This window comes from Puntigrus tetrazona, chromosome 7 (genome assembly GCF_018831695.1).
Source record: "Puntigrus tetrazona isolate hp1 chromosome 7, ASM1883169v1, whole genome shotgun sequence".
NCBI classification, from domain to species: domain Eukaryota; kingdom Metazoa; phylum Chordata; class Actinopteri; order Cypriniformes; family Cyprinidae; genus Puntigrus; species Puntigrus tetrazona.
The window spans coordinates 22213115-22227902 of NC_056705.1; the positions used below are offsets into that span (position 1 = coordinate 22213115).

Below are 14788 nucleotides of genomic sequence, written 5' to 3' on the forward strand. Positions count from 1 at the left end.
CACATTTTTCTAAATTGCCGGGGGAGCAAAATCTGAGTGGCTTGTTTTTTCACAAGCTTGCAAAGAAAGGCTTACCAAAAATTTAAGGGGTTGTTCTTTTTCATGTTTTCTGAGTTTTTAGATGCACCAGGGACACAATTACAGCGTGCACTTAAACATGGAAATATGTCACCTTTAATGTAAGAGTAATCTAATTTCCATGCCATGCTGGGCTTACTGCTTACTGTAAAGGAAAATGATATCATTTCTCATGAGATTTAATAATCATAATATTTTTGTATTCCAACGGTATAGAGGTTCATTAAGTGAATCAGATTTTCAGAATTCAGTACCTTCTGGGCTGCTACTATGGATTCAGTAAGTGAGTTGGTCAATAGACAAACTGATAGCTCAAGAGTTTTAGACAAGTTTGTGAGTGTACAATTATTTATAAGAAAACGATGTGATGTAGTTACTGCCAGTTGTGACTCTTTTGTCCTATAGCTGCTGTGTCCAAACAGACAGGGCTAAATCCAACACCTTCAGAACTAGATCTGGCACCAGTTTTTATCATCTCCCACACCGTACGCCACTGATTTGTGCATATTTCACAAAAATAAAGCACTTCAATAAGTTCCGTACTTTCGTAAGTTCAGTAATTTACAAATCAGACTGAAAAATCGTATTCACACATTCTTTGACCCTAATGCACTTTTTAAGAAACATTGTCCGTTCACCTCTCATGCATGATCACAACAGTTTTCAAGATATAATCACAAAAGGACCATTATCAGCAATGTGGTCTACTCTGTTTGCAGTGCAGGCAGTTCAATTTCGATAGGAGTGATGCTTAAAAGCACTCTTTTGTCATGACACACATAAACACATTCTTGACATTTTTCTTGAGTATATTTCATCTTATTGCAAAGTAGCAGTGAGAGACAGATGAACAATGGAGAATGAGTCAAACATGTATGATTGGTAGAGAGTGAGAGATGAGAGGAGATGTGGGGAGGATGGACGTGAAGGACAGGAAGTGCACTTGAAGTCATTTGTGGCATTATGCTCTAGCTACAGACTCCTGTGTGTTTGTCAGCACATTTCATTTCTCATTTTATACGGAGGAACCCTGCGTACTTAAAGCTGGATTGAGACCAGAGCTTTATATTGCAGTGCAGAAACATAAAAAAGGAGATATGACAAATAAATATAGTGGTCAGTGTGGAGCAGAAGATGATCTCTCTCTCCCTCTCTCTCTCTCTCTCTCTCTCTCTCTCTCTCTCTCTCTCTCTCTCTCTCTCTCTCTCTCTCTCTCTCTCTCTCTCTCTCTCTCTCTCTCTCTCTCTCTCTCTCTCTCTCTCTCTCTCTCTCTCTCTCTCTCTCTCTCTCTCTCTCTCTCTCTCTCTCTCTCTCTCTCTCTCTCTCTCTCTCTCTCTCTCTCTCTCTCTCTCTCTCTCTCTCTCTCTCCCTCTCTCTCTCTCTCTCTCTCTCTCTCTCCCTCTCTCTCTCTCTCTCTCTCAGAGCTTCACTGCACGACGGCCCTTTCAAAACTACAGCAGAAGCCAGAAAACTGAGCATCCATCTGTCAGTACCTCACAACCTGGCTCTCCCTGCCAAATGCCCTACTTTACACTGAGAGAGAGAGATGGAGTAAAGGAGAGCGGAGGAAGGGTTTTGTCAGTTCATTTAGAGTCAGTGTGTGTGTGTGTTTGTGTCTAATAATAGCCGCGTCTTACAAATGTGTGTCTGTGTGTAAATGTGTACGTGTAAGCTAGCTCAACAGATTTGTGTGCCTGATATGTGGTATGGCAGTTAGAGGTTTTAAATTCGTGGATGCACACATGCTATGGGGCGTGAAACTAATGAAGGAAGACCCTCTCACTGTGTTATTCTGTCAGTGTTGAACAGGAATGCAGCATAATATCAAAGCCACACTGCCTGCAGCTATCCTGACTCGCATAAAGCCAAGTGAGATCAGGAGAGAGGTGCACCTCACTTACAAAATTTGAGTTTTTCTGAAATTTAGAAAGGACATAAAAAAAATCTTTTGTAACATGTCTTACTTTTGAACGACACAGTGTGAATTAATTAAAAAGTAAATGAGCAAGTTTAAATATGTTACAATAAGTTGCAACTGAATTGGAAATCAAGTGAAAACATTTTATGACCTTTATGTTTTACACACATTTTTTTAAGGCCTTGGCTGGCTTGTATTGATTTCTAGCAAGTAGAGAAAAGGTTTTTTCATAGGCAGTTCTCTTTTCTTTCTTCTGTGGTGCAGGCGGCACCATACAGCAGCCGAAGCGAGAAGAGGCGTAGAAGCATAGAGCTGGGAGCCGCGCAGAAAAAGTTACCTGCTAGGTCACTATTCATTTTCACTGAGAGGGGAGGAACGGATAGTGGGCGCAACGCTGTGAAAATGCTGCAACTGAGTGAGAGAAATACATGTGTGGGCGCCCCAGAGAACACTGCCGCTGTAGGATATCGCCTATAACAGGACCCGGTTCTTCTGCTTCTTATATTGGCCTTGTGTTGCTGTTAAAATTGAGATCTGTGCTTACTTCTGCTCAATATGTCTGGGCCCATATTTCTAAAGATATAAGAATCCTCTCAGAGAATCCCAATTTAGTTTACAAAATCTTAGCTTAAAAGTGAGCAACTCTGAGTGAGGAAAAGACAAAAACCTTAGTGTCTTAGTGAGGAGACGGGGCTGACCCCTGTGACTGTCACACAGGGGTATATGACAGAGTCTTGTCTGAGAAGAAAAAAAAAAGAGTGCTTTTAAAGGGTTAGTTCACCCAAAAATTTAAATTAGCATGTTTTAGCACCTTCAAGCCAGCCTAGGTCTATATGGCTTTTTTTTCTTTCAGATGAGTCCGATTGGAGTTATATTAAAAATTGTCCTGGCACTTCTAAACTAAACATGGATAAGCACAGATGAATTAAGGCATCTAGTAATAAATTTATGTCTTTTTGTAAGTAACTTATGTCTGTTGACTGTGGTTCTGGCGGATGTCATCATAGACATATATGACAAAAAAGTCATATATACCTAGGATGGTTTGAGGGTGAGTCATTTTTGGGTGAACTTTGAAATTACAGGAATTTCTTCTGTTTTACCATACTCTACTAAAAGGAGATATGACACATAAATATAGTGGTCAGTGTGGAACAGAAGATGATCTGTCCTTTCTCCTCTCCTTTTGTTATTTTATCTGTCTATCTATCTGTCTATCTCCCTCCCTCACACTCATTACATGTAGCATATATAAATTCTTTCTTTTTTTAAATTTTCCATGCTGTCACACATTTTATAGGAAATGAACAGCGACACAACAAGGTTCTGAAAGTGCTGTAGTTGTTTGTGTGATCACTGTGCTTCTAGAAGGTTGAAGCACATACATACTTGCATTTTTCCAAATATGTACATAGTTAAACATGTTAATGTGGTGATTACTTCCCTTTAAAGGTTTAAGATGCTTTCTGAATTACTTTTTACCTTACTAGTATTTTTTCCTTAATTCTAAGAGTAAACACTGACATTTCTAAGAATTTTCTTAGAATTGTGTTACTAGGAACTTTTTTTTTTTTTTTATGAAACGGGCCCCCTGATCTACATTAAAGTGGCTGTGTGTGTGTGTATATGTATGTATATATATATATGTAAGGACAGTAGTTGGTCCTTCGTTAAAAAAAAGGCCAGTAGTTGGTGTTACTGATAGTGAATCTGTGTTCTAAATTACAAGAGCTCTGAGATAATGGATGAACTAAACCCAAACCTGCACTGCCTGATTAAGAGTGCTTTATGGTTTTATATTGCTTAGTTTTGTACTGATGAACTAAAGCATCAACTAAAGACGTACAAGAAGAACACCACGCACAGAGAAAGTCTTGATCTATGAGCTGAGGTAGTAAATTATTGTTCACCGTTTGTTTTTATAGTGGTGGGTGTGTGTGAAGGTGGATGGGTAGGTGGATGTAGGTTCAAACTTTTGTCTGTACACTGCTACTCTCTTATCTCATTTTTTGCTATCACTGAAGCGATTGAATGTCTTGCACTAAAGAGGATGATGTTCTTTGTATTCTTTGTATGTTCTTCGTAGCAGCAGCCCAACAGAATGGTGTAGATAACAAAAAATGGCCATTTAGCTACTGAAGTTTTATATCTTAAAAGTGGCTCTAACTAATGTATTATATTCCATTTCATCATGGCTTTATGTGACGGGAATTTACATTTGCCATTTAAAAGTCTTCAGTGAAAATGTTTGCACTGTATTTAGCATTTTTTAACTACTTTTTATATAGCATAAATTTAGGAATACCTAAACGTTTGATGCGTTTCAATGCGTGTGAGTTTAACTGTTCACTGCAGAATGTGTAGACGTCTCATGCATATAACATCCGTGATATACAGTACATCCTATTTAGATCTAAAGGCTGTAGGAGAGTTTAGAGCCATACGCACACAGTCAGACGATGTCTTTTTTGTGTCGTGTGTTTGAGCACACCTGTGTTGGTTTAAGAAGAGGTGTGTCTTTGTCATTAATCACAACATTGTGCTTGTCTGTCAGGTGATGTGTACGAATAAACACCACCTCCTTACTGATGTGTGTCAGGCCAGTAAATATCACGGCCATAGAATCAAATGTAATGTTGGGAAATGTTTGAATTACAGCCGGTTTAATCATTAAAAGAAATCACTAGTGTTTGGACAGTTTGATTTCAAGCTAATCAATATCTTTTCTCTCTCTCTCTCTCTGGTTCTCCTAATGGCTAAATCATCTGTCACAGGTAAGTATCCATGTTTGCTTGAAAGCATCTCTTCTGCTGACACAGTGTCTGGGTAAAAGGGGGATCTTGTATCCTTTTACTGTGTGTGTGTGTGTGTGTGTGTGTGTGTGTGTTTTACTTGCATTAGTAGTAGAGTGCCTCTCCGTACTCATTTTTATTCCACTTCTTCACCTCCCACAGGGTTTTCACAGTATCACAATTTCAGTAGTCAACACCAATGGCAGTTCCCCGCACTATTATGTCACTGCGAAAAGTAATTTGCTGTTGAAAATATAAATAAAAAATATACTAAAATATATAAAACATTTTTCGTTAATATTTACATGCAGGTAAATACACTAATACGCAAGGACACTAATGTTCAAATGTTTGGGTTTGACAACTTCTATTCATTGAGGATTCATTAAACTGATGAAAGTAACACTAAAGAATCTTACTGACCCCAAAATTGTGAAGTTTTGTAAAGTAAACATTAATGAAAAACGAAGAAAGAAATGATAAGCAGTGAGTCGTTTTTACTTTTTGTTGTTAATGTTGCTATTAAATAATGACAGTTTGCTGCACATGCACAGGTTGCAAACTATCAACTTTTTTTTGTTTAACCCACCAAGACTAACCTTTTTGATGAAGAACATACTTCAGAGAGAAGGGAACGTGTTCTTCAACACATGGAAATATCGGCTTGATACCAAACTACTGGTATTTTTGACATCATTGTTCTTCCACTGGGAATTGCAGCCATCTGCCACTGAAACGGTCTCTGATCCTTTTCCCTATTAACCCACACACACACACACACACACACTCACTCTCAATAAGGTCACCAGCCACTATTCACCTGTCACAATCTCTCCGAATCTGTCTGTCCCTTTCTCAGTCTCCATGTTTTTCTGATTTAAGAGTTACAGGCTAAAAGGAGTGAGGAAGCACAAACACCAAAAATAATCTCATTCTTCAAAGCTCGAGCTCTTCAAGCCATTGAAAGCCCTGTCTTTTTGTGTCTGTGTCTCTATGTGTGTGTGTGTGTGGGGTGTCTCTTTTTACTCGTCCCATATCTTATTATTTTCTCACTATCGGATCTCTTTTATGGTACCCCTTTTGAAACCGTGAGACTGAGACTTTTTTCTGCTGAGCGAAAAGCGATTGTGTGAAATTGTTGTCAAAAAAGAAATCGATTAAGAGGGGTTTTTGGCCATGTTCGAAATCTCATTACTACATCAAAGAGGAAGCAGGGAGGAGTAAACGATCTGGCCTGTTAAGTGATATTTGTAAGATGGAGTTTGTTTATTGATGTAACCAGACAGAATCTGGGTGATCAATATCTTCCCTTTTCTTTGAAGCTAGAGATCTTGGTCATGATCAGACCTGGATGATTTTCATTTGCTAAAAGCACTGCCATTGTGATCGCTGATCTCGGTCTTTTCAACCGCGTGTTAGCCTCCGTGACATGAGGCAGTGGAGTCTCTGTATGTCAAGGGTCTGAGAGGAGCTGAATAAAGGTCTGTTTGTAAGATGTTGAAGTGTGCTGTTTTAATACAATTCTACTGCACTGACTTCTGCGTTTATGTTTGTTTGTGGAACTTGCATTGTTATCTTTTTTTTTAGACGGTCATACTTCTGTTTTTTTTTTTTTGGTTAAGTTAGATCAACGTTCTCTCCCCAAGTTGTTGCATTATGCTTTTCTAATCTAGAGGGTTGTTTATATTTTTGTTTATATTTTTTGTATGCGGCAGGTTGAAGCAGCGAGTGGGTAATGTTTGTGAGGGAAATGTCCTTTCCCAAACAGTACATTTTAGTTAACTAAAAAGTTAGCTATCTGAGAATATTCGAATTAAAAAACACATGTGTATATAGTTTTAGTATATACAATATTTATAACATAGTTTTCAATGAAGTAGAAAAGGTTTTCTCTTAAGGCTTAGAAGTTTTTTACACAGTGTTTAGAATAACTGTTTTATGAAAACAGATTGTCTTTTGTATGTTCACTTTTAAATAATAAGGTAAAGTATCCTATAGGTGTCAGTAGGTATTTCAAAATTTAACATGAATTTACACTGTTAATAATTCAGTGTTATTCTCTGGACATTATCCTGGTGTACTATACATTATGTTGTTATATGCTGCCATCTGGTGGATAGGTATACATCTTGCAGAATGGAAATAGTGTATAATACCATTCAAATGATTTAGTTGTTTTCTCATGCTTCTCAATAATGCATTTAAGCCAAACACATTGAAACTGAGAAAAATAGAAATATAGCTGTCTGGCTTTGTCCTGTTTGAAGTTATTTTAACAGAAATTCAAAGCCAGTTTTTTTTTTTAAACGTATTTCATGAAATTGAAGGCCTCAAAATCGGAATTAGAGAAGCGTACAGATACCTCTTAGGGATTATCATATAATTAAAGAAATTAACACCAACAACTATTTAAATGGCAGTATTCTCCCAGTTTTGACTGAGATTGCAAAATGGTGAGCTGCTCGAAGGTGCCTGAAAACCTGCAACAGATGAAGGCCAAAGGGATGACACCAAATCTTCTAAATCTGTGATTTCTTGAATATTGCAGGTTTACAATGACATTAATTCATTAACCCACAAAAAGGCTGGTCATCTTTGTAGGACGAATGCATCAAAAGAAAAGATAATGCAGAGACTCTGATCAACAGAGCCGAACATTGCTTGCCAATTCAGTGCTGAAAAGCTGCAGAAGAGTAATCTTCTTTCGTGATACAGTTGTTACTGTTCTCAATTTTTAATTACCGTGTTTTGCACAAAATAAAGTAGTTTTTTTTGTTGTTGAAGTGCTTTTTAGCAGCTAACATGTTAGTTGAACACTGGAATACCTACAGATAATATTCACACTTCACATTTTGAGCGATAAAGATTAATAATACTTCAAGTATGTATAGATTGTTCTCCAATTTGGATCTCCACTGCATTTCAATCAGTCAATCTGATTTGCTAATCCACTGCATCTTATTCTAGTGGATTTTGATGTATTTGTCTGAGCACACAGGAACAGAATGAAGCACTTTAACTTAGCATCCATTTTTTGATACGCACCATGTTTTTAAGAATTTGTTAGGCAACGCTATTACACCTGTAATGTCAGCTTCTGACCAGCAGGCGCCTCCCTTTCTCAACGTCTGCAGCAACCTGTGGGCTGAGTAGATGCTGTGTAAAGATTGAGCCGTCAGCGGATATGACTGACATCTGGTCTTAGGTGGTAGCTCAGATGACTATCAGGTAATGATGTGCTGTGACACCCAGACAGAAGCAGCGACGGTTGCTGTGGGATGCGGTTATCCGACGTCTGAGACAGCGCGTTCAGTTCACATACGGAGAATAAATATACAGACAGGTTTTGCTCGCGTCCCTTGTTTGCGTGGTGACTCACACTCTCTTTCCTCCCACTCCGGCACTCAGTTCTAAATATAAGCTCCTTGTCTGGTTTATGAAATGCTAATCTAAAAGCCTTCTGTCTCGAACTATCAAGACTATCAAACCTCCGTGTCTAATTCGTGTTTTGAGCAGTGTAACATCAGCTGCCACGAAGCCTCTAAGCGGCACCTTTACCTTATATGGCAGACGCGCGCGTGAACGTTCACGCAGCGACTCTTTGGTGAAGCATCTGCATAGAACAGACTCTGTTTGTGTGTGTGCACATGCATGTCGACAGAGGCAGAGTGAGTAAGTGTTGTGTGGGTTCAGGTGTGGGGGAAGGAAGTGTGCGTGTGTGAGTGCATGTGCGACCGTTCACATGTGTTTCAGTAGAAACGCCTTTACAGTTTCTCAGTCTCATAGCTCAGAGCATCACTTGTATTATGTTGTATACACACACACACACACACACACACACACATATATATATATATATATATATATATATATATATATATATATATATATATATATATATATATATATATATATATATTGCCCATTTAATACTCCAGTTTCATTTTTGAAAAAAAGTGGTTTGAATTAATTATTAATCGAATCACTCATAAATCCTTCGTATGTGTAATTACTGAATGAATCAGCGTTTTTGAAGCACTCTTAATGATTCAATGACAAATACATATTTGTTGCCACCTAGTGGCGGAACGTTGTAATCGACAGAAACGCTATTTAATGCGACAGTTACTTTTAAAAGGTGACTTGCTCTGTTTTGATCGCTTCTGTAGACGTCAGTGTTTATATCTAAACTATACACGTTCATCCCAGTATGAATGACTGTAAGACAGAAATAATACTGTATAGTTGAAAACACTGTTGAAGCTGTTTCTTAACTAATCATTCTAACTGTCCGTGCATGAGTATTTGAATTGAGATCACCGTCTTTTAACCATTAACTATTAAAACAAGCTGTGATTTTTTTTTTTTTTTTTTTTTTTCCAAAAGTGTTGAAAAGATACGGTAAAGCATTGTAACCTGAACTCAGGATTTTAGTATGGTAATAGATATTTTAATGTTTCTGGATAATAGATGTACTGCTACTGCCGATACATACACTGATATAGTTCTCTGAGTATTTAAGACATAATGCTGCTGCACAAACAGCATGTAAAATAGATCTGTACAGGTGGAGCTGAGGAATGTGGAGGTTTCCGGAGGGACTCTAAAAGCACACTGCAAAATGCTCTGGTAAATGCTAGACAGCCATTGTAATGTAAAGCAGCAAGCTTATTGGCTGTATATGTAACACAAGTCAATCAGCTTGTGCCAAGTAACTTAACATTATGAATATAAGCACCCATCAGCCTGTACCTTCCAGTTTCATGATGCAACTTTGCATTTAAAAGGGTCTTCCAATGCATAAATGTAAATGCACTTTGCAGGCAAATTTATGAACCTTAAAATAAAAGAGAAACAGTCATAAAACTACAGGGAATAAGTAGGTTAACTAGTAGAAAACTGACAAATTACACCACAGCATTGCAACACAATGTAAGGTTTTAAACTTTCTTTCCTGACAAATTATAGTTTTTCTTGTGCATTTCGAGAAACCGAAACTATGAAACTGAGAGCGTGGTTGTGTGTATGCTTGCATGTTTCTCTGTGTATGGTAGATGCTGTAAACAGCTCAGTCTGAGCTAGGTCTATCAGTCATCATAGGACAAAAAAGCTGTTGTGGTCCAAACCACACGGGCAGCATTTAGACGCACACACTGTTTGCGGCAGTGGCATCACACTCTGATCAAAGGGACTGTTGTCATCTCTGTCACATCAGAGTTAAGAGACAACACACACACACACACACTCATACAAACTCACTCACACACACACACACACACACACACACACACACACACACACTACTTTCCCCTAGCACAAACACACATACCCATATGCACACACACACACACACACACACACACTTTGACACATATACAGCTGGCTTGAGGATGTTTGTGGTTGATGTCCTCCCCATAGGAAATGGGGTGTGTGTTTGTGCGTAAGATAGTAACCTTGCTCATGGGCTGGTGGGGAGTCGAGAGGATGTTAGCCGTTTAAGACAAGAGAGTCGGAGATGATCGCTGTCTCTATTTGTATTGCTCTCAATATGTAGTGATGTTGAATGATTTCCCCAAAAGTATAAAAATGGTAGCACTTTCAGAAGATTTGTTGCTGTTTTAATCTGTCTGTCCAGCAGGCGCAGTGAGCGTGAGTTTGGTACTGGACTATATGTTTGTCCAACCAGCGGCCGACAGAAGGAGTGTTTGGGGAAAATTATTGGAGTTAATTATTGAGTTATTGAAAAAGCTAAATAGAATTACAATATAATTGCATATTGCTTTGAGACTCAAACAAATTGCGTTTCAGATGGATTCACAGCATCTTAAAGGAGCAGTCAAAAAACTAATTCTGCCTTCATTTACTCATCATCATGTTGCTGAATCTATAAAATAAATGGACGTTCTCTTTCACTTTCTTCTGTCCAACACAAAAGTAGATATCTTAGAAAATATCCAAGTTTTTTTTTGGCCTGTGGAATAAAAGGCAAAGGGTCCAGCGTCGTCTGGACCCTCTCCAAAATTTCATTTGCAGAAAAAAAAAAAATCACACAGGTTTGGAACAACGCAAGGTTGAGCAAATTATAGAATTTTTTAACTCTGAGATTAGAGTTACTGTAAAAGTTATTGGTTGACTCTGATCTGCATATACGATAAGTGTTTGTGTCAGAGGAAGCATGCTTCGTCAATAGAATCTCTGTTTCTGATCCCTCTCTTTCTCTCTCTCTTTTTCTCTCTCACTAGCTCTCTTTTTGACCCTCCCACTCTCTTAGGACAGACTGCATGCTCTCTCTCTTTCCCCATCCCCAGTCAACCTTCTTTCTGTCTCCATTCTCCTCTTTCTTTCTTTCATTCTCTTCCCCCCTCTCTCTCTTGCCTTCTCTAAAAGTTATCTGGTGAGGAATCGAGAAGACGTTTGGATGATTTTGACTCCACCATCAGGTTGTACATTTCTCTGAGCTTGATCTTGACATTTAGGAGTTGTAGAGTGCAGTGCTGTGTCCTTTAGACCGTGATTTGTGCTAACGGTGCGTGTGGGAGACTGAGACATGTGAGCTGTATTAGGTGAGTCTGGTGAATCTCAAATCATCTGCGGCTTAGTTACAGTGACTCTAATCTCATTGCTGTTTGATTCTGTCATCAACTGTTGCTGCTGTTGTTTTACAGCGTTGCGTTGTACGGTCCTGCGGTTTGTAGCTGTTTATGCCAGGTGTTGTAATGTATGTTATATTTGTTCCAGAGAGCAAAGAGGATATCGCAAGCTGCTGTTGTTAGCAAAACTGTTACCCTGTCAGTGAAACTCTAAAAATAGTGCACTAATGCACGTACACTTGGGTTTTGTTAATAAGACACCTTGGTGCACCTCAGTGAAAATAAAGGAAAGGCTTTTAACAAAGTCAAGCAAATGATTAAACTGCTGTGGTTATAGGCCACTGACTGTGTGTGTGTGTGAGAGAGAGACAGAGAGAGACTGTAATTTCTAACATGCTGACAAAGAGCTCACTCAAATATTTATATGCACAAACTTCTTATTGCAGACTAGAAAGGCTATTTATTTAGAAAAAAAGATAATAGTGCTGGCTATAATTTCTGATTGCATGAGACCCGTCTGAAGCGTAAAATGCAGATATATTGTACATTTAAGCAATGTTGTGTTATGTAGTGATCGGAAAAGGGCACCGATAGGAATGTGTTTTCATCAAAGTTAAGTACTTTTTTTACTACGGGCAAGTGTTCTTGGCACTTTAAAATGGGGTTTTGAGTACAAGCGTGGACACGTACAGTTGGTGGAAAGTTCTACTAAAGAAGAAAATGAGAGCAGAACGAATGAATGAATGAACGGTGACAGCATGGGAAGAAATGAGAGAGAGGAACAGGAGCGCAGACGGTGTCATAAACCGAGACTACCCAAAGTACAGGGTTACTGAAATTCACGTTTCATAAACTCAGAAACCGTCATTTTTATGACAGATTACATTTTCTAGACATGTATTTATGCGTACATTTTTAAAAGCAAAACTCTTCTGAAATGTTTCTTAGTCTTTGTGTGTGTGTTCGTGTTTGTGTGTTTGTGTGTGTGTGAGTGGACATCTGCAGTAATATTGTTTAGATTTTGACTAATCATACTAGGAAATTACCTAGTTTTCCATAGAAGATAATTAATATAAGGTAATCTATTTGTCAGTCCAAAATTGGGTTATATTTGAGGACAAAAAAGAAGCTAATATTTCACCTCTAATAATTTAGTTTCTCAGTCACCATGCAGACATACACATCTCCGAATCAGCTGCAGAGGCACAAGCTTGATGAGCAGTGATGATAAAACTAAAGACTCTGGAGATATGAATGATGCAGTACTACTCTGAAAGGACACAAGATTAAAATTACACTGAGCAAAACTGCTTGTTATGTCCCTTTTAAATTACCAGGCTTTGTCAGAACTGTCAGAAATGTAGGTGCATAATGAGAAATTATGCATAAAAATGTCTAAAAGCTGTCTGCTGAATTAATAGATGTCTCTGCTAATCATAAAGACATACCAAACCAGAAACCAGCTTCAAAGCTTTATATTTACCCCCAAATATGTTGAAAATACCCATGGAAAAGTCGATTTGCAGAAATGGCAAAATAAATCAGGATGGAGGTGGAAGATTAGGAAATATATACTTTGAAATTGAAAACAGCTTTCCCCACCTTTAATATATGCTGCTTGTAAGAGAATATGAAGTGTGGGTAGACTCGGGTCATTTTTGCTCACATTTAGTTGTAACCTGCAAGCGCCCTGCAGTGATCACCATCGCCGTGGTAATAGAGAAGAGGTCGCTTCTGACTCATCCACTCAAAAACACACGGAATTGAATTTTTGAATGTAGTTTCAGCGAAATTCACAAAGGGTTTTTTAGAAAAGGGACACAGCAGCCCTTAAGCGCACACACACGGGGCTATTTTTATGGCGCGCACTTCACAGAGTTGAACTGTGATGTTGAGACAGAGGCAAGGTCAGAGCTTCACATGTATAATGGCCTGCAACAACAAGGCAGAAAGCAGTCACAGCACCTGAAAGCGACTGCTGCAGCCGAGCGTTTCTATGAAACCACTGACAGCTAAAACCGACCACCAAAAGTAGGCGTTAATCTCATCATTGCGGCTCTGCTAGCTGGCGCCTCATCTAACTTTGCTTTTCCCTTGTAAAATGTGTGTGCTGTGTGTGTGTGTGTGTGTGTGTGTGTGTGTGTGTGTGTGTGTGTGTGTGTAGTTATTAATCAACTTCTTTGTAGCCTCTCCTTCAACCTCCAAGGCCTCCTCTTATCCACTTTCCTCTGTTAGATTGTAGTACAGTTTAACTAGCACAGGTGTCACATTATGTAATGCGTTTGTGTGGAGAGGTGTAACCTTCACTTTACAAACAAAGCAACATTAGCACTGTTAATTTGTTCCACTGTGGATCTGAGAGTGTGTGTGTATGTGACACAGAGGCATGTCATATCCAGAAACTGCCTCAGTGCTCTCATGTAAATATTTACTCAAGCTGAAATGAGTCTCCCCCCACCCCTCTCTTTTGCCTTTTTTCTCTTCCTCTCTCCTTCTTTCTGTTACGTTTGTGGTGAGCTATGGTAAATTGCAGACATTAGATTGGAGCGAAAAGACATCTAAGTGAGATATTACACTGAAAAGCAGTACATTAACCTGAACACCAACAGTAAATGACCGATACAGACTTGTCTTTCAAGGTGAATAGGTTTGTGAAATGGATCCAGAGGCATTTCCTAGTTGTTCATTGCACGAGGTGAAACCACACAGTGTGTGGTGCATTAAAACAATGTGATCTCTGCTAATAGTCTAATAGTAAATCTGTGAGTATAATTATTGATAAACAACGTGACCCTTTGATGCTTAGTCATGGCAATTCAGTATGGTTTTTTTTTATTGTGATATTTCTGTATGCGTGATACGACTGTATATATGCTGATTTGGTGCTTAATTATTAATGTTGGAAACTATGCTTTTTTCAGGATTCTTCAAAAAGTTAATGGAAAAAGTTACAAAAAAACCCCAAAACATTTATTAATATTTAAATTTCAATATTGTCTCTTTTTTTTTTTTTTTTTTACATGTGAAATTGTATACTGTTTAAATTTCATTAGTCATTACATTTACAAAATGTATTTTTTATTTTCTTTTTTTATAGAATCTTGTTAAACCAACATGAATGCACATTTTTTGTCATCTATCTATTATTTGTTAATGACCCATAAACACATAACACTTCAGTGTAGTGTGTGTGAGTGTGAGTGTGAGTGTGGGGGGGGGGCACAACTGACCGCAGACAGTTTAAGCGCTTCCTCTTTCCCATGGTCTGGGGCACAACCCGAGAGGGATAGCACTGTCATAATCACGCACATCTCGCACACATCACACAAAATCCCTAATGGCAAACAGAAAAAAACCCAACTGCAAACAGAGAGTTCAGTTTCCCTCTGGACAAGCACACATCCAGTCAT

At 38.4% G+C, this 14788-nt stretch overlaps 1 protein-coding gene across 11 annotated transcripts in view; it reads left to right on the top strand.

The window, feature by feature from the left end:
- The window catches only part of dgkza (diacylglycerol kinase, zeta a), an 85836-nt gene that overhangs the window by 22765 nt on the left and 48283 nt on the right, over positions 1-14788 (top strand). For 4 of the 11 annotated variants that reach the window (XM_043243070.1, XM_043243073.1, XM_043243075.1 and 1 more), the window contains exon 1: positions 11076-11228. The exons of 5 other annotated variants lie outside the window; for them this stretch is intronic. The gene's annotated coding sequence lies outside the window, so the exon portion shown is untranslated. Of the gene's footprint in view, positions 1-11074; positions 11229-14788 lie in introns of those variants that run through there. 2 more of the 11 variants (XM_043243074.1, XM_043243072.1) reach the window with 1 other exon arrangement.